This window comes from Ambystoma mexicanum, chromosome 4q (assembly GCF_040938575.1).
Source record: "Ambystoma mexicanum isolate Mex_15411 chromosome 4q, UKY_AmexF1_1, whole genome shotgun sequence".
Classification (NCBI taxonomy): Eukaryota; Metazoa; Chordata; class Amphibia; order Caudata; family Ambystomatidae; genus Ambystoma; species Ambystoma mexicanum.
The window spans coordinates 948,198,692-948,223,062 of NC_090928.1; the positions used below are offsets into that span (position 1 = coordinate 948,198,692).

General features: G+C 46.6%; 1 protein-coding gene across 3 annotated transcripts in view; it reads left to right on the top strand.

Moving 5' to 3' along the window:
- TRERF1 (transcriptional regulating factor 1) overlaps nucleotides 1–24,371 on the top strand; it is a 2,539,264-nt gene that overhangs the window by 716,561 nt on the left and 1,798,332 nt on the right. The window lies entirely within an intron of this gene.

The following is a 24,371-nucleotide window of genomic DNA, read 5'->3' on the forward strand; positions in this document are numbered from 1 at the left end:
AGTTGGAATGTTTTCAACATTAGCCATCTTTATTAAAATAAAGGGGTTGGATAAAGGCCTTTCTGTCCCTATCCTAAAGAGAGTACCCCTGCGTCGGAAACTAAAACAAACTAAAGATCAGTCTGTGTCTCTTCAGAATTATGCAAACGGTCCTTGTGTCCAAAACGTATCTGACCCTCATACTAAAGATGAACAACCAAATGTGTAAGGTAAATGTCTCTGCTTTAGATTCAGCAAAAAGTGTACAAAACCAAATATGTAAAATCCAACAAAACAATCCTTGTATACAAGGGGTGGATCCCGTCCCCTCGACTATTTCAGGTAGGATGGCGAAAATTCCTTAAGAATAGCAGAAATGTTTCTTACGCACGACACTGTCTTAAGGATGGCAAAAAGTGTCTTTTCCAAACGATAGCTATTGACGAATGGCCAAAGTGTCTCTTCTACACAACATCGTCTTGATATCCTGGTATACCCCCCTGCCAGCAATTCTTCAGTAGCTTCTTTAGATACCCTGGTATACTCTCTTGCCAGGTATCTTTTCACAATGCCTTTTTCTTTCATATACTTTATATGGATTACCTGGTTTACTCCCCTGCCAGGAATCACCTTCTGGGTTTTGTAGATCTCCTGGTATACTCTCCTGCCAGGTATCTTTCTCCCAAAGGCTCATTGCGTGATGTGCTTCTTTCACCAGGACATCTTACAACATTCTCTTTCTCTTTCAGTATAACACAGTTGTATTCCTTCACTGTTTGTACTTCCTGGCCTTTAGCTACTACTTGTTCCATCTTCCCCCAATATTGACATCTCATATATGGAGATTTGTTCAAGTTCTGTCTGTTAACTTCTTCACTAGTATTCATTTGCTTGTGTCAATACTTGTCAAGTTTTTCCCCATATTGACATCTCATATATGGAGACTTGTACAGATCTTGCCTTTCATCTTCTTCATTAATGTTCATCTGCTTGTGATAACATTTACTCCAACTTTCCCCATACTGAATTCTCCTATATGAGGACTTGTGTAATTTCTGTCTTTCGAATGGATTGTGTACTCCCACGTATTCATCATCTTAGAATAATATCTTTCCAGCTTCAGCTACTTTGGAAAATATTTTCTCGACAGGGGGCGCGGTGTGCTGTCTCGTCGATGTCCCTCGAAGGCCTCCGTTCGACTGTCGATGTCATCATTAGTATAAGTAGCACACTCAGCGCCCATTGGCTTCAGTTCCGTTATTCCAAACAATCACTTTGAAGAATTACGGCGCACTTCGGTTCTTTACTGAACTTCGTCACTAATTTTCTGTACGAATACGTTTTCACTGTTGGCTCCTTCAACGCCTAAGACAGGCTTCAAGAAATGTTAAGACTGTTGTTCGAAGATGTCGATCACTAACCCCCACCGGATATGCCTGTGGTGTTTCGGAACCGATCACCGTACCTCCGAGTTTAACTCCTGTCAGGCGACGACCGAAAAGGCTCTGAGAGAGCATAAAGGTAAATTGGCGGTAGGTAGGTTACCTTTGATATCTCCTTCAAAGATTTCCAAAAAAAAGAAAATCTGAAGTTGAGAGATTCTCATCGTCGGAAAAGGTCTGAAAGATCTCGATCGAGAAGTTGATTGCGGGATTCTTCTTCTAAGAGGGCCAAGAAAAGGCATTGCAGGTCACCTTCGACCTACAGTGATTTCTCAGTCGAGGTAATCAAATGTCCAACCAAGTCGGACTCCCCAGCAAAATGGGATGCATTTTTCGAAAAGGCATTTTAAAAACCTTTGAGAATGTGGCCCCGAAGAAGTAGAAAGTCCATGCCTCTACCGATCTGCTTCAAGACGCCAAATGGAAGTCGAAGACTAAACCTTATAAATCTTCGAGTCTGAGGCATAACCCCGAACTACAACGAGAGAAATCTCGATGCGACGAGAAATCGCTGAGGGCTTCGACAAGCCAGGAATCCAGTGCTTCGAAGTTTCCTTCGAAGAAACCTAGGAAGTCAGCAACTACGACGGCCTCGCTAACGCCATCAGCGTCAGAGCCGTCAATGCCAGTGTTGAAGTCGACTTTGAAAAAATCGACACCAACTTTGAAGACTTTATCAACGATTTCTTCGTAGTTGTCGAAGCCCGTGGTTACACAGGGAAAGGTTTTCAAACCCTTACCAAAACAGGATTTTTAAAAATCTTTAACTTCAATCTATGAGGACAATAAACCCTCAGATGACAATATACCACCTTTTGGGCTTCAATTTGGTACCCCAAATATGCTAGAGGAGTTAATTTCTGATGAGTCTAGGATAAAAGACGTGTATGAAAACCTGCAAACAGGCAGTGGAATAGAAACTTCTCCAGAATTGAAATTTGGGAAACCAGAACCTTCTGACTGCACTGACTCCACATACTAACATCTAATGAGCAAGGTGGTTACATTTTTGGGTTGGAGCAGGCCAGCACCTTCTTTCGAGCAGGATGACTTAACCGATATAATGGATCAGGGTCACCAGTGAGATCCAATTTTGCGTTTTCATATCGCCCTACAAAAAAGGATCTCATCTAATTGGGAAACACCAGAAATTGCAGCGGCAGTAAATTAGAATTTCACAGAAATATATAGGCCATCTAACAGTGACCCAGAATATTTAACAAAGCACTCAACACCTGAGAGCTTGGTGGTTCAGGCTGCTCTGTCTTCTAAACAAACAGCATATCCTTCTATCCCTCCTGATAGGATGACAAGCGAACGGCTGCCTGGGCAAGAAAGATATTTACTGCTGGAAGTATTACTTTAAAATGAGCAAACACAACTTGTGCCCGTCAAAATTCACGCTTACCCTGTGGGACTGCTTAGCTATGGCGGCTGACCACATTCCAGAAGGAGAAGAAAGAGACAGCTTGCTGGCTATCATCAAGGATGGTAAGGAGGCAATGTGTGAATGCCTCCAGTCAGGTCTGGATCCTGCTGATAGCATTAGCAGGTACATGGCAACTAGCACAGTGCTGCACAGATTAGCGTGGTTGAGGAAGTCTGGATTTTCACCGAATGTGCAAGATAGACCTCTCAATATGCCCTTTGATGGTTCGGGGCTGTTTGGAGGCAAGGCTGATACAAAAGTCTGGAAAAGCCTCAAAAGTGGCAGCTAAATCTCTAAGTGCCGCCATTAGACAACGTGAACATTCCTACCCCAGTATATCATCTTGGAGGGGTAGGTCCTTTTGATTCTACTCCTCAGTTGAAAGAGGGAGAGGACATGCCAGTCATAGAGGTCAGAGAAGATTCCCTCAAGGTGGATGAGGGAGAGTTGCTAAGGCAGCCCAAGTAGCAGCAGTTTTACCATCAGCCACTGCTTCAGCCGCCTCAAAACCACTCTGAGGCCTTAACCCACAAGACCCCTGTGGGAGGCAGACTTTCTCAGCATCTGAAAGAATGGCGGGGCATTACTTCAGATGCTTGGGCACTGGAAGCGGTAGCCCAGGGTTACTACCTCCCCTTTCTTAAAAGGCACAGCGATCATCAACATGGGAACAGCTCTTTCAAAATTCCAGATCCACTCCTTGAGGAGAGGAACAAGGGTTGGTATTCCCCGTACTTTATAATTCCCAAGAGGGACAGAGGGTTGAGACCCATCTTGCAAAACTTGAACATGTTCCTATGGAAGGACAAGTTCAAAATGGTTACCCTCTCTCAGATCCTTCAGGTCCTCCAACTTCAGGATTGCATGGTATCGTTGGCCCTTCAGGATGCTTTCATGTGCCTATGCATCACAATCACAGAAGTTACCTGATGTTCGCGGTTCTCATTATCAATTTCGAGTCCTGCCATTCTGGCTGACCTCCGCCCAAGGGTTTTCACCAAGTTAATGATGGTTGTGGCAGTGAGTCTCAGGCGAGGGGGTATTGGTCCTTCCTGGATGATTGGCTGATCAGGGCACGTTTACCCAAACACGCTCTTGAACGTCTCAGCGTAACCTGCCACTCTCTCCACAGACTGGGCTTCTCCCTCAATTACAAGAAGTCTCACATAATACCATTACAAAGACGCCAGTTTATTGGAGCAGCCCTGGATACAACCTTGGGAAAAGCCTCGCCACCCGAAGTGAGGGCTCAACACATTCTGCAGATGGTCACCAAATTCTAGAGTGCCAGCGTCTCTCTGCACTCTGGGACTGAGATCCCCGGGATTCCGTCCGACGTAGAGAGTCGCCCCACGTGTCATCGGTGGAAACCCCCTTGAACTTGGACTTGGAAGTCCGGGACTTAACAGGCTTCGAGCCCCTACCTACCTGGAGCTTCCCCTTCCACTCCTGCAAGGCCTTTGCAGTCAGCGACTGGCATTTTGAGCAGTCGTCGGTGTCGTGCGACTCGCTGAAGCACCACAAACAAATTTGGTGGGGGTCGGTGAGCGGCATTTTAGACTTGCAGTCCAGGCAGGTCTTGAAAACGGACCGCAAAGTCAGAGGGGTAGAAGAGAAAGACATTTTCAATGAAGAAAACACACGACGCGTGCCGAGCCTCACGAAGTTAACACGCTCGCGGAAAAAATGGAACTCAGGCTACGGGCGCCGTGCGTCCTATTTATAACATCCTGTGACGTCGTCTTCGACGGAGGCCCTCAAGGGACATGGACCCGATGCCATCGACGCAGGACGCCTTCTGGCGAAAAAGTTTCCGAAGTGCACAGCTGTGGACATTACATGTCAAAGATGTGCAATGCGTTGGAGGAGACAATCCATTCGAATAGGTGTTTTTCCAACCCCCATATACAGTTTAATAAACACCCTTCACTTTATTTTAACATCTTTTTACTGGCATTTGTTCAACAGCATTACAAAGTGTCCAGTAATCAGTATAATTGTTTCATGGCAGTTTGTACATTATATTATGGACACCTAAGAAGATAATACCTGTGCATTAGTCCCTACCAACAAAAGGCATAACCTAACAAAACAAGGAAGAAAGACAACAACAACAAAAACAGATCAACCAATCAAAATTCCCGTTGCGGTGGGTCTCAGTTTGCATATCAATACCACAAGCTGTGAGTGGGTTTGCGGGTAACTTCGCTTAATGCTATTCACCCCTTCTCCAACAACTATTACTTTATTTCAGCAGCCACACACCACCAGGAAGTGGTTTAGGAACAACTGTTCAGCCCTTAGAGGTAAGCACTATATTCTGAAGGGGATCTCCACACTCATGGGAGTTTGTCATCTGAAGGGTGAAACATGTCCCAGACTAATGTTTTCCAAGACTCATATGCAGCACTGGCTGTTGCCTCCTGCCAGGAAAATTATCATTTTCGTAATAGCAACCCTACCCAACAGCGACAATTTCGACCAGAATGCCATAGACCTTTGCAGCCCCTGTACCACGCCCCCAGTGTTTCAATCATGCATTTTTTGTGGTGTGTGCGCATAATCTGTACCCCTAGGTACCTAAAAGATTCCAAGCACCAAGGAAGCCCCATGTCTGGCAAGTCCTCAATTGGCCATCCTCGCAGGCCTGCTAGCGGGAACAGACAGGACTTCTCCCTGCTGAAGCGTATTCCGGAACACTCAGGCAAAATTATTGAGCACCTCCAGTATCAACGGTAAATTGTGTTGCAGGGTTTGAATGTAAAGCAGAACATTGTCTGCATACAATGAGATCAGGTGACTGACACCACCCACCCATATGCCCGTCTCCAGGAACTCCTTTCGGAGATAGATTGCTATTGGCTCGAGCACCAGCACATACAGCATGGGTGACAATGGGCAATGGGCGATGTGTAGAGTAGCCTCAGCCACCTGATATACTGGTCACCAAATCCAAATGCCCTCATTGTTTCAAATAACCATTCCCAAAACAGCAAATCAAACGCTTTAATTGCATCTAAGGACGCCACCACATATTGATCTCGGCTGTCAGTGGTCTGAGCCACAATATGTTGCAAGCGGCGCAGATTCAAAGCAGTGCTGCGGACCGGGTTGAAACCATTCTGATCTCCATCCATCAATCACTCTGTTTTTCCAACTCGCATACCACATATAAAGTTTAATAAACACCCTCCAAAGTCATCACTTGTGTCTGCCTTTACTGTTGCCACCAGGAGTTCCTTACAGTCCTCTATCGAAAGGTGAACTACAAAATGTGTACCAACTACTAAATCCTTTGGGAACAGCAACATTTAATGAAAGGGTGGGCCAAACAGGAACTGAGCATAATCAAACTGAACCCTGGAGAAACACCTGCAGAATTGGGGGTCTGTGCACAAAATACCATCTCTTTATGTCTCTGCAAGAAAACCTTACCTGAGGTGATATAAGCTCTAACCAACGAGCAATATATAAACTCCTTACCTCGTTACCTAGAAAGGGCAGTCCTTCATTTAAACAGACCTAGTTTGGCAATGGCTATAGAGAAAGCCTACAATTACGCCAAAGCAAAAAACACCTAAAACTCACTGGGCTGAAGAAACCCAGGAAAGTTCAAAAGGGATTTCCCAGTTCCCCTTATTCACCAGGAGATAGAAGACCCATGAGAGACAGGAACTAAGACAGTTTAAAAAAAAAAAAACAATATTAAAAGATCTTCGAAGGGGAGAGAGAAAACCATACTAGGTAAAGAAAGAGGTTCCATGTGTTAATATCCCTGCAAAGATATCGCCATACAAGAATGGTGCCATATTTTTCCGGCGATATTAACCCATTAAATCTGCAGGGGATACCCCTGCAACCCCAATAGTATTTTAGAGGGAGCGGGGGACACCCCACAACCCCTGCTCCCATTTTCCCCAAAAATATCCCCACTAATAATATTGCCTATGGCCGTTCCCGACTACCATATATATGGCGATATTATTGGTGGGGATAATATTACCTGATACCAAGAAAGGGGAAATCTAGCTAGGCAATGCCCGCGAAAATAAGAAAGCGGTATTCATGGAAGTTAGGTATATTATAGGAAGGGAGTTGGAGGAATGTAGCCTTCCTGAAGAGGAATTTGTTGAAACAGCAAGTAACCTATTCTGCGGGGTTACCCCCTTTAAAACATGTCAGTCTGTAAAATTTGAATGGGGTGCCAGTTAAGGCCTTAATCGAGTCAGGCAGCAAACTGACAGCGGTAAGAGCTGACTTAATCTCAACCAGAAATTTGAGAAGGGGACTGTTAGAACTCATTTTGTATACTATGGCCTGCTGGACAGGTGTATAGAAGGCCAACCTATATTGTGACTGGGACAACTCTGGGAAGCTGTAGCCAAACCAGTTCAAGGTAGCAGTGGCAAAGGTCTAGGCTAAATCTCAAGAGATGATGAGCTTGTAAAGGGTCCACAATGAGTACACACAATGGGAATCACAGATTACACTTAGACGGTATGTATAAAAATACAGTTATTTATTTATGGCCAAATATCACAATGAGCAATGACGGATCTATGTGCCCGTAACTCTGCCGCCAAAAATGTCGATGACCATTCTCCAGCATTGGATCTTTCATGGATTCACATGCTTAGAATATTCCCCGTCGTCAGGCTGGGAATCCTCGGTAAATTATATAGACCTTTTCCATAGGAAAACTTCCAACACTTTTGTGTCCTATGTACGTAGATTTGGGCCGCGTACGGCAGCGCCACTAGGATGTAGAGGTATAAATGGCCCTGCCCCCGCGGCTCCCTCAGATTTCAACCGTCTTCCAAAGTAGTGGGATTACCTCGAGTATCTACTATTTTATTAGGTTGTGCGTTCTTCTGCTTCATCGACTGTTTCTTTTCGTAGAATGTCTGGAAAGGCGTTATTTTGTCCGTGTGCTACATGCGGTCTTAAGAAGGTGTATGAAGGAGACGGGTATATGGACTGTATCTACTGTCTTCACCCTCATCATACGGCGGACACGTGTGAGATCTGTCAAGGCTTCTCGCAAAAGACCCTAAAAGACCGCAACAGACGCCTGGCTGTTCTGTCCCTGGAGATGTTGAACACATTACAAAAACTGTTGGAGCGGTTGGATACTCGGTTACCTCAGCTTGTCCCGACAGTGTTACAGGCTTTGCCAGTCGTCGACGAGCCGGGCCCGGCTCCTCGCCCTCCATCCAGAATTCCTACCGCTTACCCGGTTGAGGAAGATCGTTCTCGTCCACAGGAAGAAGGAGAACTGTCAGAGTCAGAACGTGAAGGGTCGGGTTCAGACATCTCGTTATCCCCTTCAAGGGAACCTACATGGGACTCTGAAGATGAGATGGAAACTCCAAAGAGTCTGGCGCAGCCATCACCACCTGATGACGTGGGTGCTTTCCATGCCATGATGGGTAAGGCAGGTGCAGAGTTTGGCCTAGTCCCAGAAGAAGAGAAAAACTATTGTTTTCTGTTCGATCATATGGGCAAGAGAAGAAATGCGATATTTGCTATCCCCATTTTAGACCATATCTGGCAGGAGGGACTAAAAACCATGCGTCACCCTTTTTCAGAACCGGCAGTAAAAGGTCGATTGGAAAAGAAATTCAAGGCTCCGGAATCGACTCCCAAGTGCCTGACGTCTCAACCTTCGCCGGAATCAGTGGTATCCGCCGCGAGACCATGTCTGGCAGGAGGGACTAAAAACCATGCGTCACCCTTTTTCAGAACCGGCAGTAAAAGGTCGATTGGAAAAGAAATTCAAGGCTCTGGAATCGACTCCCAAGTGCCTGACGTCTCAACCTTCGCCGGAATCAGTGGTATCCGCCGCGGCAGCCAGAAAGGCAAGGTCGCAACACAAATGCACGACCCCGCCAGACAATGAAGCCAGGAGACAAGATGCTTTTGGGAAGAAAGTGCTATCGGTTGGAGCTACTACAGTTAAAGCAGCCAACTCCCTGGCTATTATGGCCAGGTATGATAGGGAGATGTGGCACCGGCTGGCTCCTATCTTGGACCATCTCCCAGAGGAACACAGGAAATCTGCCATGCTGCTCGTACGTGAGGGAGAAGAGGCTTCCAATCATTCCATTAACATTGCTGTCGACCTGGCGGAATCAGGCTTTAAGCAAATCAACAATGGCGTAGTGTTACGAAGGCAAGCCTGGCTTAAGTGCACGACGTTCAGACCAGAGGTACAATATAAGGTAATGGACATGCCGTGCGAAGGAGAACATCTTTTCGGGGAGAAAGTGGATGAAGCCTTGAAGGGCATGAAAGAAGATTCTGACACGGCTCGTTCCCTTGGAGCCTCCAGAGTGGTAGGAATTTTCGTTCCTTTCGTCCCTTCAGAGGAGCATCAGGTAACTCCCGGTTTGGATCATCTAGAGACTGGGGTTTCAGCAGACCCTCCTACTCTTCCCAAGGCTACAGACGTGCAGCCCAAGCTACTCGTAAAGGCAGAGATTACCAAACCTCCAGACGACGAGGCGCCTACTCCTCGTCGACGAAGGATAAACAGGCCAAAAGCCAGCAATGACAACTTACAGAACGTCCTGGGGGGCAGAGTGTCTCGTCACGTCGACGAGTGGGCGCGCATAACAACAGACCAATGGGTTTTGGACATGATACATCTGGGCCATTCTCTACAGTTCAAGGGCAAGCCACTATGTATTCCACCGGTGGTCTCGATGCAGCCCCACCTTCAAATACTAATGCAAGAGGTGGCGCTTATGCTGCAGAAAGGGGCTGTAGAACTGGTCCCGGTGGCAGAAAGAGGACAGGGAGTGTATTCCCGTTACTTTGTCGTCAAGAAACCCAATGGAAAATGGCGTCCCATTCTAGATCTACGAGCTCTCAACAAACTGATCAAGAATCTAAAATTCAAGATGCTCACACTCCAAGAAGTGATCCGTTCGATACAACCGGGAGATTATTTGTCGTCGCTAGACCTTCAGGACACATACTTCCATATCCCGATGTGTCGACGACACAAACGATTTCTACGGTTCGTCGTCAGACGAACCCACTATCAGTTCAAGGTATTTGTATTTGTTTTATTTTATTGTATTTATTTATTTTATTTATATAGCGCAGACCAGGCCCAAGGGCAACCGGGCGCATATCTTGGCAGAAAATTACAAGTATAACATATCATCACAATGGTACCAACAGATTGTGAACAAAATATACAATTGACGTTACAAATCAGGGCAATAAGCAGAACAGTAGTGCCGGAACAAAGCAGAGCTAGGTCCCAGGTGGCCCGTCCAGAGTCAGAAGAGTGGTTGTTAGTGAGATGTAACTGGCCAAAGCTTGGCTTTGTGTTTGAATAGGTTAAATGATGGTGAGGTTCTGATAGTGAGTGGTACAGTGTTCCAAAGCTTGGCTGCCAGGACAGGGAAGCTGGCACCCCCAGCTGTATGAAGCTTGAATCTAGGGATTGCAAGACCGTGGGAATGTGCAGATCTAAGTACTCGCGTTGGTATATGTTGAGTAAATCGCGAGGCTAGATATGAGGGGGCCTGGTGGTTAACACATTTGTATGTAAGGGCCAGTGCTTTCAGGGAGATCCTTTGGGCGACTGAGAGCCAGTTGAGGTTCTTCCTGGTTTCTGAGATGTGGGCAGATCGGGGGATATTAAGAGCCGCTCTAATGGCATTATTTTGGGTAGTCTGACGTTTGTTGAGATTACCCTGGTTAGTGCCTTGGTACAATGCATTGCAATAGTCCAATTTAGACATAACCAGGGTCCTGGGCAGGGTAATGCAGTTCTGGGCAGTAAGGAATGGGCGACAGGCTGAGATCAATTTTCAGGTGTAGGCAGACGCAGCAGCCACTGCATTAGTTTGTCGGGTGAGAGTCAGGGAGGCGTCCAGGTAGATACCCAGAGTTTTGGTATCTTTAGATACTTTAATTAGATTACCTTCAATGTTAAAGGAGCCGAACAGGGGACTCAGTTTGTTAAGTGTCTGTTGCATGACTAAGATGAGAAGCTCAGTCTTGTCATCGTTGAGGCAAAGCTCGTGCTGGGCCATCCATGCTTGTATGACAAGGTAAATGTCACTGAGGGCTTTGGAATCAACACTGTAGTCACCAGTAATGGGTATGAGTATCTGGGTGTCATCGGCGTAATTCGTGTAGGTGACGCCCAGATAGTCAAGCACATCAAATAATGGTTTGGTGAAGACATTGAAGAGAGTAGGGGAGACACAGGACCCCTGCGGGACTCCACAAGGGACTGGTGTAGGGTCGGCCGATGCAGTAGGTGAGAAAACTCTCATGTGCCTGTTGTCGAGGAATGACCTAATACAGTTGGATGCGTTGTCAGAGAAGGTCCTCCCGTTCGGACTGAAATCGTCTCCCAGGACGTTCATGAAATGTCTGGCTCCAGTAGCAGACTGGTTAAGGAAAGAAGGTCATCATGTGTACCCTTATCTGGAAGATTGGCTGGTGAGGGGATTGTCTCCGGAAAGGGCACAGGAAAGTCTGAATGCCACCATGGGCCTCCTACAACGGTTGGGCTTCGCGATAAACTTCGTAAAGTCCTCCTTATCGCCATCAAGGACCTTGGTCTTTCTGGGGACGGAGTTCCAGACGCAGTCAGGACTGGTAAAGCCATCCGTCGAAAGGGTTCTGAAACTGCAGCAAAAAGCATTGGATTGGAAAGTCGACACCAGAGTGTCAGTGCATAGGTACATGTCCCTACTGGGGACCATGTCGTCCTGCATACCCTTAATCAACAATTGTCGTCTCTTCATGAGACCGATTCAGGAATTCTTGGCGGATCGATGGGCACAGAGTCAAGGGCGTTGGTCGGACAAATTGACCATCAACAGCAAACTCGTCCATGTGCTTCAATGGTGGAGAATTTCCATAAATCTGACAAAGGGAATGCCCTTGCTGGAACCGGTGTTCCAGATGATAGTGGTGACGGATGCTTCTCTAACTGGATGGGAAGCTCATCTGGATTCCCTACAGGTTCGGGGTCATTGGTCAGCGGAGGAGTCCGGCCTTCATATCAATGTGCTGGAATTAAGGGCGGTGCGTTGGGCCCTGAAATCCTTTCTTCCACGGATAAAGGGATCGGTTGTACGGATTATGACAGACAATACAACAACAATGTTTTATCTAAGGAAACAGGGAGGAACTCGCTCCAGAACTCTGTCGACCGAAGCCCAGGAGATCTGGCATTGGGCCCTTCTGCAGAATATATATCTATTGGCGTTCCACTTGCCAGGAGTCAAAAACGTGCAAGCAGACTCTCTCAGCAGGGAGATGAATCTACTACACGAATGGGAACTGAACAAGCAACAACTGCACCGTGTTTTCAAGAAATGGGGTCGTCCGGTCCTCGATCTCTTTGCGACGAGAGACAACAAGAAATGCCCACAATACGCGAGCAGGTGACCACAGCAAGACTTATTAGGGGAAGCGTTCTCTTTCCCGTGGACGGACATGTTTCTGTATGCCTTTCCCCCGTTTCCGCTCATACGTCGGACGCTGAAATGGATCCACAGATATCCATGTCGGGTGATCCTGGTGGCCCCGTACTGGGCCAGACAAGTGTGGTTCTCCAATCTACTCCATCTGTCAGCGGCAGAACCAATGAGGTTCCAGAAAATCCCGAACCTTCTGTCTCAGGAGAAAGGGGTTGTTAGGCATCACGACCCCGACAGCCTCAGTCTGACAGCCTGGCTCCTGATTCCTCCGAGTTTGGTACGTTAGAGATTCCAGCGGACTGTCGTCGCATTTTGCAAGCGGCGAGGGCGCCGTCCACGAACGCTTCATATTCATACAAATGGAAGAGATTCTGCATATGGTGCGCAGGTCAAGCAGGTTTGGTCCCGCTTAATATCACACCGGAACAGCTTCTATCATACTTGCTACTCCTAGCTCAAAAAGGCTTGTCTGTTTCATCCATAAAAGTGCATCTGGCTGCCATTTCGAGATTTACTCTGAAGAGACATTCAACTCCGTTATTTAGTGACCGGCTGATTAAACATTTCCTTAAAGGATTGTTCCGAACCTTTCCTCCCACGAAAAAGTTTCCTCCAAGCTGGAGTCTTAACCTGGTTCTGGCAGCGCTGATGAAGCCCCCTTTTGAGCCGATGTCATCGTCATCATTGAAATTTTTGTCGTGGAAATTGGCTTTTCTGGTGGCTATTACTTCGGCTCGACGATTGTCAGAAATACAAGCTTTAGTGATCGATCCACAGTACTTGAGGTTTTTCAATAATAAAGTTGTCTTGGCTACTAATCCTCATTTCATTCCTAAAGTGCCTACCATGTTCCATAAGCACTCTTCTATAGTGCTGCCGACGTTTTTTCCTACACCTTCGTCGGTTGCGGAGAAGACTCTCCATACATTGGACGTGAAAAGAGCTTTAAAATTTTACCTCCATCGCACTCAAAGCTTCAGAGACACGAGACAACTATTTGTGGCTTATGGCCCTTCGGCTAAAGTTAAACCGATCTCAAAACAAGGACTAGCTCGATGGGTGTTGTCTGCTATTTCCTTTTGTCACTCAAAAGCCGGGAAACCGCTGGAGAAGCGTCCAAGGGCCCATTCGACTAGATCCTCTTCTTCGTCAACGGCATTGTGGTCCGGAATTCCGCTGGGAGATATCTGTCAGGAGGCTTCCTGGTCGGTACCACACACGTTTACCTGGCATTATTGCCTCGAACAGCAACATGCTGAGGATACACAGATGGGTTGTGCAGTCCTACAGCACCTGTTTAAATAAGGTAAGCCCCAATTACGGCGTCACATCCTTCGGCTAATGTACTTTTAAGTGTGGTGTTTTCACTTTTAACATACTATAATGTGATGTTTTACCATGATAAATATGCATTATGGTTATTGTGATATTGGTTTGCATACACACCTCCAATGTTGGGGGATACTGCTATACAATCTATTCTAAGCATGTGAATCCATGAAAGATCCAACGCTGGAGAAGGGAATAGTTTCTTACCTGCAACTCCATTTCTCCAGCATTGGTATCTTTCATGGATTCACATGTGCCCGCTAGCCTCCCCTACGCATGCAAACCAGAGATCCCCCATACTACTTTGGGGGTCGAAATCTGAGGGATCCGTGGGGGCGGAGCTATTTATACCTCTACGTCCTAGTGGCGCTGCCGTACGCGGCCCAAAACGACATAGATAGGACACAAAAGTGTCAGAAGTTTTCCTATGGAAAAGGTCTATATAACTTACCGAGGGTTCCCAGCCTGACGACGGGGAATATTCTAAGCATGTGAATCCATGAAAGATACCAATGCTGGAGAAATGGAGTTACAGGTAAGAAACTATTCCCTTACGCTGCGGCGCAGTGATCAGATAGACCACTGTAGCCCGCATCCCCCCTGGCCACTCCCCCCTGGCCACTTACCTTAATGGCGTCACACGTGGAAGTGTACCATCGACTTCCTTCAATCCCTGCGGCGTCAGTTCCCACTCACTTACGTGGGTCGGCGCTGGTCCCGCAGGGACCTTTTCATTTATTTTTTTTACTTTCGTGTCCCCCACTCTCCATTTAATGGAAGCGGAGGACACTCCTGCAATCCCTTTTTTTATGCACAAAGGTGCAGTTATAGTACCAGGCAACCTTATGATTCCAGCAATGACTACGAACAGGTAGAAATATCACACAACCCTAATAATATATTAGATATATACAGCCACTGGTTGGGGGCTTAGAGAGTTAACCCTAACTTCAAAAATCCTTCCCTAGGTGTTCTGGGGCCTTATGCCCAAAAGTTCGGAAAAGTTTTGACACAGTTTGTGGAGCTGGAAAAAATGAAGGTAGGATCTCTGGGGTCCAGTGAACAGTTGCAAGGATTAGAGGACAATCTATTCTAACTAATAGAAGTATCCCCAACTTTCAGAATGCTTGCGCCAGCAAGCTATGGTAAAGCCAAAGTATATTAAAAGTTTTGTAAAAGTTAGAAAAACTTTTAAAGGGAGTTTAGGGGGAAGTAAGAACTGTAACTTACCGCTGTACTCCAATTCTTCCCCAGACTTGGCAGGTCAATGGAAGAGTGTCTGAGGGTGCTTTTCCCGCCGTCATTGGCAGTCCTCGATTTGCAGGAGTTGCAGGTTTGAGCTGATCTCTAGTTGGTGTCTTTCGCTGATGCAAGGACACTCGGATGAAGAATGCAGCAAAGCTCGATGCAGGGCCACTCTCAGGACAGGACTCAGGTCAGATAACCTTTTTCAAACAGTGACACTGCAGCACGCCGACGCAAAGAATCTCACTTGTCACGGTCAGACTTTCCCTCCTATCTTGGGTCCCCTTGAAGCTAGGACTCTGAAATTTTCGCAGAATTAAGTCTCGTAGGGCAAGCTGTGGTTCCCCCAGGTTGCAGGTTGCAACTCGGAATGGCGACGTCGGCAGCACGGTATCCCAAACTCTGAGCTGGTCAGCCACAGGACAGTCCCGGGACACTTCTGAAGGCTCTTTGCAGGGTACCGAGCAGATGTCTGGAATGGATGTTCTGTCCACTCCAAGTGTCGCCGCAGCTCCCTCGAAGGACTTCTGAAGATCACGAGTAAGACAGGGCTCGACCAAGACAGCATCAAAAGTTGTTCGCCATGCCTCCTTCAGTCGGGTCTCCTGCCTCTTCACGGGTCTCACAGGAGTCTGGGCTCCTGCAGGTTACTCCAGGATCTATGAAGAATGGGTGCAGGGGTCCTTTTCTTATCCTAAAAGCCAGGTAAGAGCCGAAACTCCCACTAGCTAATAGTAGGACTAGCTGTCATGCACCTGTTCTATCGCGCATCTGGGACCGATGGAAACGGGTCCACCATTAGAATGTGCCATCACATTGTTCCCGCACCACTTAGCGGTCTAGTTGTTACAGACATTGCCGCCGCCGGGAGCTCTTAGCCCTTCCCCTTCCGACGGCGGTCGTATTGCAACTGTGCAGACTTTCCTCTTTTGTTGCCACGCTACGTTACCTCTCTTGGCTTAGGTAAGCCTGCTTTCCCTTTTCCTCTCTGCCGTCTGGCAGCAGCCCTCTCTCCGCTTTTCTCTCTCTTTTTCACTGCTTCTTTAAAGGCTCTGCACATTGGCTGTTTCTCTCCGGATTCCCGTGCTCTCGCGGGTTCTCCCTCCATCGGGTCCTCAGCCCGCTCTGATTTCCATCTCGCTTGCTGGTCTCTCCTGCTGCTCTCTCCCTTCTTGTTTGGCCTTACCCGTCCTCTGCATTCTCAACTCCTTGGATTTCTCTGCTTCTTCTATTGCTGACATCGATCCCTACCATTACTCTCACAGGAGAAATCAGACTCGCCTCTTTCCAGACCAATTACCAGATATTAAGCGGTCCCAAAAAACGGGCCGCTACTCGTCAGCTGCCAAAGAAACTGAATACACCTACTTCGGAAGACAGGAAGGTTCTCAGGGTTTGTTTGCCTATTCAAGGCTTTTTCCCCTTCTGGCTATTGCGAGAACCAGGGCCACTGGTCTTTGGGTTTTCCTGCAGAACTTAGTGGCGTCGTCCAGCAGTAGGCCACATCTACACAAAAAGAAACCCGACTTGAAACGCAGAGGAAGAAAGAAACCACCAGAGGAGGAATCCCTCAGCTCAGGTGAGGAGTTGGGTCTGAGCTCTGAACACAGCAGTGATTCCGGCACTAGCCCACACACACCCCAGCAGTAGTCCAATCAGGACCACTGGCAGGAACACTCATGCATAACACTCAGACTCACTGAAACCAGTTTGTGGATTGGGACCAGACAGTCCCAGCCCACATCCTGCCAGCAAACACACACAGCCCTCCATTAGCCTGCCAAAAGCCTCTGCTTTCCCGGGCACTGGAAGTCGTTATAACAGATGAGCAAAAGACAGTGTAATGTAGATTAGGGCTTCACTGCACTATAGAAAGTACAGCTCAGGATCAATAATAAAAGCAAAAAGTTCGGGGGTCCATAAAAATGGAAGGAAAAGTGCAGTAAAGAGAAATCTTTCCTAACAGGGACGTCCTGTGAAAATTAGCTGCATCCATGGGCATGAAAAGGTATGTCATAAAACTCCAGTTACCATCCCAGTCCAGGAAGAATCAACCCAAATAAATGCTGCAGTTATTCCCAGATTTCCAGAAGAGCCCATAATTGGCACATATTTTCCCAGCTTTGAAACCCTACAAAGAATGCTAACAAGTCCTCCCTTCCATTGTCCCCTTTGGATTCCTGAGAGGAAGATGGGTTTGGACCTGAAAGTCCTGTTTGGATGTGGGATACCAAGGTTGAACAAGAAATTCCTTCCCTAGGGGAAACCACAGGCCAAAGTAGAAAGAATAGCCCTTGGGTGGGAAGCCATTCTTAAGGGTATGCAATGAATCCGATGGTGTTATCACTATTTCCCCGGCGGGGACCTCTCCCCATGTGGCCAGGGGATGGCAGTCGCTACCTGATCCTGAACATGCGTGGGTTCCATGTAATGATGTCCCCTCAAAATTATCGCCATACAAAAAAATCGCCCAAAAATGGCTGTTTTTTGTGGGGACATAATTACATGAAACCCTTTTTTATTTTTCATGTGGAGTGGGGGACACCCCCGCTGCCCCTGTCCCTATATATATATATATATATATATGGTCACCTATATAATGTCGCCACAACTTTTTCCCGGCGACATTATACACGGCAACCATATTTATAGGGATATTATTACCTGATACCCCTGGGGGCAGCTATATGAGGGAGGATCACATGCCAAGTTGTTTTGTGTGTTATTTGTATTGGTCAACAAGAAGAAGAGGTGTGAAAATATGGCAAAGGAGTAACTCGTTATCCTACCTAGATACAAACTCATAGTCAAGTTGTTTTGTGTATCATTGGTAATTGTTGAACAAGAAGAGAGAAAGCAAAACCTGACAAGGAAGTACACCAGGTATCCTAACAAGTTAAAGACAAACAGCCAAGTTGGTATTGTGGAGCCAGAGAAACCCAAGAAACTGATATCTTTGAACATACGACAGAGGCAAGAGAAATCCAGGGGACGGAAACCACCCCCTGGAATAAGGAACTCTATCCTTCTGGAACTTTTGTGTTGGAGTTACGCATTTTCCTTTTTGAACATTTATAAATCACTCAAGGCCAAAGACATTACCCTTTTCACCTACGAGTTTATTTTGTTAGAATGTGAGGGACCGAATATGACTTTGGACATAGGACATTTTACTTTGGACAGTCGGACATCCGATAGATCCTTAGGTTTGAGATAGGGAAACAGCTCTTAGTGCAGCAACAGCAGTGTTCACAATTGAAATTAAACCCTTCCGACACGCTCGCTTGTAGGAGAGGGTTTAATTGTAATCGTGAGCGCCACTTTACTCACAGTGAAAAATCAACTTAGCCTGACATGCAAGCATGCCAGGTTGTGTTTCTCACTTTGCACTGTGGAGTGCAAATGGCGGCGTGCAAATGTGAAGGGCAAAAGACGGCGCACAAGCTTACAGCATACAACCTTGTTTGATGCCTTTTACCCTTTACTTTGCACCCTGCTGTTCAAATGATGAAACATTTGATGCCGAGACCCGCTTCCATTACAGTATAAACATACTGGGTTCCCTCCGCCAAATAACACTTTTGTAATGAGCTGTTTTAGGGCTCATTTCAATTGAAAAGGATGCCATGCTCTGAGCACTGTGCCCATGCTTCTAGAGAATGTTGGTAGAACTGCAGGATTTATTTTAATTGTTTTGCAAACATTTTCTGAGATTTTCTGGCACTGATTTGAGGTTACTTCCAAATCTTCCTTAACATTTCTTATGGACTTGGTTCATGGGTTTGGGTATATCTTGTACACCTACTAGTACCTCTTGTAGAAAACACCATCATACCTTGTTAAAGATTTTCTGAGTGTTTAGGGAAGCTGGTTTGACTAGGTTATTACATCTGTGACCCCAATCATATTTTCTGACCTGCAGACATTATTGAATGCCTGTCTTCCCACTATAAAGCCGCATTGATTTCTTCCCCCAATGAAGTAAGCAATGGCTACAGCTTATTTGCCAAGATTTTGGCAAACATCTTAGCATTAATATTTTTAAGTGCTAGGGCCGATATGATGTGAATAAGGCAGGATTACTCCTTGGCTTAGAGAGGACTGAAATTAATTGCGTTACTGCTCGATGGTGTAACGGTTGTGCTTTCTATGATGAAGCTACAAAGGCTCCCAAGAGGTCTTTAAGAGCTGAGAGACTTGATTACCCCCACCTAATTGGCAAAGTTAGCCCGTCTCCAGAAATGAAAACGTAGGCATTCTGTATTTTTCCAAAAGTCAATTCATTGTTTACTCCGTCCTCTGCCCTGTTAACCTAGAGCACATTTAATTGTTTCCTAACCATTTGTTGTCATATGTAGGCACTGACAGGGCCTTACGTCCTATGCTGGAACTGCAGCGCTTTGATTTTGTTAAAACGGACCACCTCCTGTGTTTAAGTCTGCTGTACTTCTCCATTAATTAGACTTGTAAGATGTCCTTTACAGTTGCCAAGTGTGTTCTTTCAGTAGTGCTTGAAATGTTGCCAGTTGTGAAAAATTCTGCAATATCCTCTTCAAAATCTTTTAAACAGCCAGCTTCCACTTCCCAGGCTCTGGCTCGTTGGGCACCAATTCCATGGCCCTCATTACAACCCTGGCGTTAAGGGGTTAACGGCGCCGTAAAAGGTGGCGGCGCCGTTAACCCCTTAACGCCTGATTACGAGGTCCCTTTGCGGGTTGGCGATTTTAACGCCTGCTTTTTGCAGGCGTTAAAAACCAACCCGCAAAGGGACCTTGATGCTAAGTACGGTACCGTACTTAGCGCCTTCCCCATTCCCATTGAGCCCTATGGGGCAAAAATGGGAATGGGAATGGGGAAGGGCCATGGCGGCATGGGGAATTACCGCCCCGCCAACCTCGGAATGGGGCGGTAATTCCCCATTCCGCCATGGCAGAGTCGGTAAGTTACCGGCATGGAACATGGTGCTATTAGCACCAAGGTCCAACGCCAGGGTCGTAATGAGGGCCCATGTCTCGAAATATGGAGCATGGTCTGGCATAGTTGACATTGCGTATCTTGGAGCTTCTAGCTACCTTTCGTTATCCATCATGTTGTTTTCTACCAGTTCCCATGCACATGGGAGTACCAGGAGAGGTATTTCTACATGGGATGAACTTCTCTCCATACATCTTGGAGGCCCATTTCACGAAAGGCATGTAAGACTTTGTTGGAAACCTGATTACAGCCCCATCTATCCCCAGTTATTTTTCCAGATCCTTGTTGAAGATCATGGTAAAATCATTGTTACCACAGACTTACTTCTCCTTGTAAGAGTTTCTCCTCCTTCCGGTGAGTGCATGGAATATTGTTTCTCTCAGTGCTCTCTCTGGTGCTTACTCTCAAGGCTTCTACTGTGTGTCCCATGATAGAGTAATGGAATGATGCAAGCGAGAGGTGTTGCTAGGTGGTGGCTGAGGGGGCTATAGCCCAGAGGTCTTCCCTGTTCTCTGCAGACTTGATATCACGGCCTGTACCGCTTTTCTTCCACCATCTGACTAGGAAACCATACTCTTTTCATTCTCTTGACAGTCATGTCCCCCCCCTGCTCTCTCGTATCTCATCCCCAGTGTGGGTTGCTGTACTTTCTCTCATACTCAGTAACTGTGATGTCTTGCGTCTGCCCTCAGCTTGCAGTGTCATACTAGGGTCTGGGGACCCCCTTACAAGTTTAGCACCAAAAGCATTTACTGGTACTGCATCTTTATCCCGTGGTGATAGAGTGGTGTAAATCCACATTTTTGGAGTTTATAGGACTCCATGGGTATTTTTGGTGGATTTATCACAGGCAGTAATTCGATGCTGTACACCCACCGAATTTTGGTCTTAAAATGACAGATTTACCTCCAGCATCGTGCTAGAGGTAAATCCTATAGTGCAAGGCCAAACTCGGAAAAACAGAAGTAATCCCGTTACTGCCCAAAAAGTGGGCAGACCAAAGTCCCATAAGGTGCAACTAAGAACATTGGTACAGGAGCTGCAAGGAAACAGGGAAATGTGGTTAGATTGAATGACTGATAACTCACAACACCAACATTTATTACCTGATGTTCTTTAGAAGGAGGAAAGGAGATTGGCAGGAAGGTAGAACTGAATAAGAACAAAATTCCAAAACAAGAACTGCGTGAGGGAATCTGGCAGAGCACCTATCCCGTACAGCACGAGGAGCATCGATAGGAATGACAAGCAGGCAGTCCACGTAACCAGATCCACAGAGGCACAGTTCACTGTGGGGAAGATCAAGTACAACTAGTTCAGAGCTTGAGATGAAGAATAATCCAAGGAAATATTGAAGGGGTCAAAGAATCAAGATCTCTGAAGAGTTAATCACTGCGTAGCTAACAAGAAAGACACAATCCAAAGGGTAGTCGAAAGAAATCCATGGTTCCGAAAATCAGAGGAATCCAACAGTCACCAAAGCCAAATCTCAATCCAAAGGCAGATTCAAAAGCGAAATGCCCCGGGTCGACAAGAACGGAAGGAACACAACAAGCCGAAACGTGCCTGGCAGGGATTAACAGAGCTGTGAGGCGCAGGGTTAGCTTTAAACTGGCCTATAAGCTGTCAGGTCTTCGTTAGTGTGGCGTTTCGATCCCATCTGTTTCCGGGTGGTGCAGAGTCCCATGATAGAGTAATTGAATGATGCAAGCGAGAGGTGTTGCTAGGTGGTGGCTGAGGGGGCTATAGCCCAGAGTCTTTTGGTTGTAGCCCCAGATAGAAGCTCAGGAGCTACAACCAAAAGGCTAGCTAACCCTGAGTTCTGACAGTATCGACATCAGAGTAGGCCCTGATCTTTTCCAGACCTAGCAACACCCCTGATGGAAGCAACGACACTGCCTGTGCTGCCTTGGAACCCCTAGGAAATGTAGTTTGGTGCAATCCTGCAGTTGCGACAGATGCCAGGACAATCTTCAGCTGTCCAGCATGTCTCGCTGCACAGCAATAATCATACTGTGAAGGCCTGTAGCCAAGGATTGTAGCAACCCTCTGAGAGGGGCTCCAATAAGGAGGTCTTTTACTCTGACCTATCAGCTCCTCTGGATAGAAAACAACACAGGGGCCAATCGGTCAGACAAAAAGGCTGGTGAGTTTAGCCTGTTTTGTCGTTGGGTATCTGAAACAGAAAAGAAGAGAGCGTGAATACGAAGAAAACCAAGGAACCCTTTCTCCCCAAGGTTAACCTGGTTCCCAACAGGGAAGAAGCCAGCCGGCCAGAGCGGAAGTCTCAAAGTCTTGACACACCAACTAAGTAACAATCCACAATGACTACAAACAGATCGACCTAGATAGTTCCAAGAAATAGGGGGAAAGAAACCAAAAACCAAAGTAATCCACAGGAACACAGTATCCAAAAAGGAGAAACCAAATAAAAGTAGGAAATCCATGGAATAGGCAGTCCTGAGTACAGACAGAGTTCAGTACACAAGCAGGCGAGATAGGTACAAAACGTAGAGCCAGGCATTCTAGTGAACAGGCAGGGTTTAATACGCTAGCAGGCAAATCAAGTACAGTACGTGATCCGAAAGGAAAGAGGAAACACAGCCTGAGGTCAACATCAAGGAATAACTTGGAGAGAAAGAAATAGGCAACTATCAACGTTAAGGAGCACAGGCACAGCATTTCGGCACGCTGTTCCCCTCCAGACCTCCCCTCCTGTTAGTCTCTGCTCCCTGGCTCGTCTGGTCCAGACAGGATCCCTAGCTCACTCCCTCTCTTGAAAAAGACACCTTTTATAGTTCTGAAAATAGTCAAGTGGAGTTATGTGTGAGTGGTAATTAATCAATGCCTGCCTCTGCATGACTCTCAGTAGGAATCGGTTTCTCTTACTTTCCCCATGTTGTTTCTATGTTTAATCTTTACTGCTTTAAGTTGCCTCCTCCTCGTCTCTGTATTTGTTGGAAATGGGGCGGGGGAGATGTGGTGAGATTGAAAATACCCCATGAAGGCTGAGGGAGAGTGTGTTGGGAATGGGGGAATACCATGTTTCGCCCTTAAGCATTCTCCTCCCAATCCGTCAGGACCCTCCACTCAGGTGATCCTCCCTCGCTTGTCCACCCGCAGGGTCGGGCTTCAAAAGCGACAGCCCTTCCCTGGCCACCTGAATGGAAGATTCAGAGGGAGAAGTTGGGAGAATATCATCAGGCGTCTCACACCACGCTGGCACCATGTCAATCTCCAGCATAAGCTATGAGGAACACAAGTGCGACGAGGTACACAGGGGTCATCACTGACTGTTAATGAGAAAGGTAAAATTATGCATTGTATCACTGTGTGGGAAGCCAGAACAACCCCAACTTTAATGCTGTCAAAGTTATGGGACATATTAGCCTTGTAATAATTATAAATACCTTACTTGGTGTGAAGGACTGCTTTAATTCAATGGGCCTCATTACAAGTCTGGCGGTAGCCGTGCCGGTAAAACCAGCAGGTTGCTGCCAGACTTGCAATATTTACCGGCGCCTGGCTTGCCAGAATTACCGAGGAATTACGACCCCAGCGTTCCGGGAAGTAAGGCGCCGGTAAATGTTCATCTCCATTCCCATTTGAGTCCCATAGGATTCAAGGGGAACGGGGAACACGGAAGCACCAGCACCGTTAATTGCAGTGCCGGTGCTTCCGTCTAGGTCTGCTTACCATGGCCGTTGTGGCCGGCAGGGTCTGACCTGCCGGGCACAACAACTCCGGCAAGTAGACCGGTAGTGTGCTGGTCTGGTAACAACGGTGCCGGTAGACTTACCGGCACCGTTGTTACCGGACGGGCACACTTTTAATGAGGCCCAATATGTTTATTGTTCTTCGACTAGTTGGATAAGGATTGCAACTCTGTCAGCTATCCTCTGGGACTCAAGGCATTGAACATACTAAATGACTGATGTACTCAACATTATATCCCTTTTTTTGGTACAGGTTTACACATGCAAAAAAAAAAACAACCTGACTGAATCTTTGCAGAGGGGCGCCTATGACAAAATTTTGACAGGTTTATACATGACCTGCCATTTGAGGAATTCCCTACAGGACAGTTAAGTTCTTTGAGGGGGAATATTCGCTCACATTTTCACTTTCAATGTGTAGTGTGATGCTTATTTTCTTATTCAAATGTCAATAAACAGTTGGAAAAGAGGATGACATTGTGGGAACAAAGCCTTGGCATCCTTAGCTAATACCACAGTGTGCCAAGTATTAAAATGCCAAGACCACACCTACCCTTCCCTGTGCCTTTGCACTAGCTGACAGTCTACAATCACACATAGTTCACGTTCCTTTATATAGCACTGAGTGGTGTCCATGGTCATTTTAGTTATGTTTAAATAGGTGCATCTTGAGGTTAGCCCCCTGCGATCTTCTTGAGCACCCTTGCTTTAGCAAAATCTGACTGGACGGATGTAAGACTTTCTGCATGTACGGCATCCCAATTCTGTTATTTCCTATCTTTGCACGTATGTAAAAAGAAAC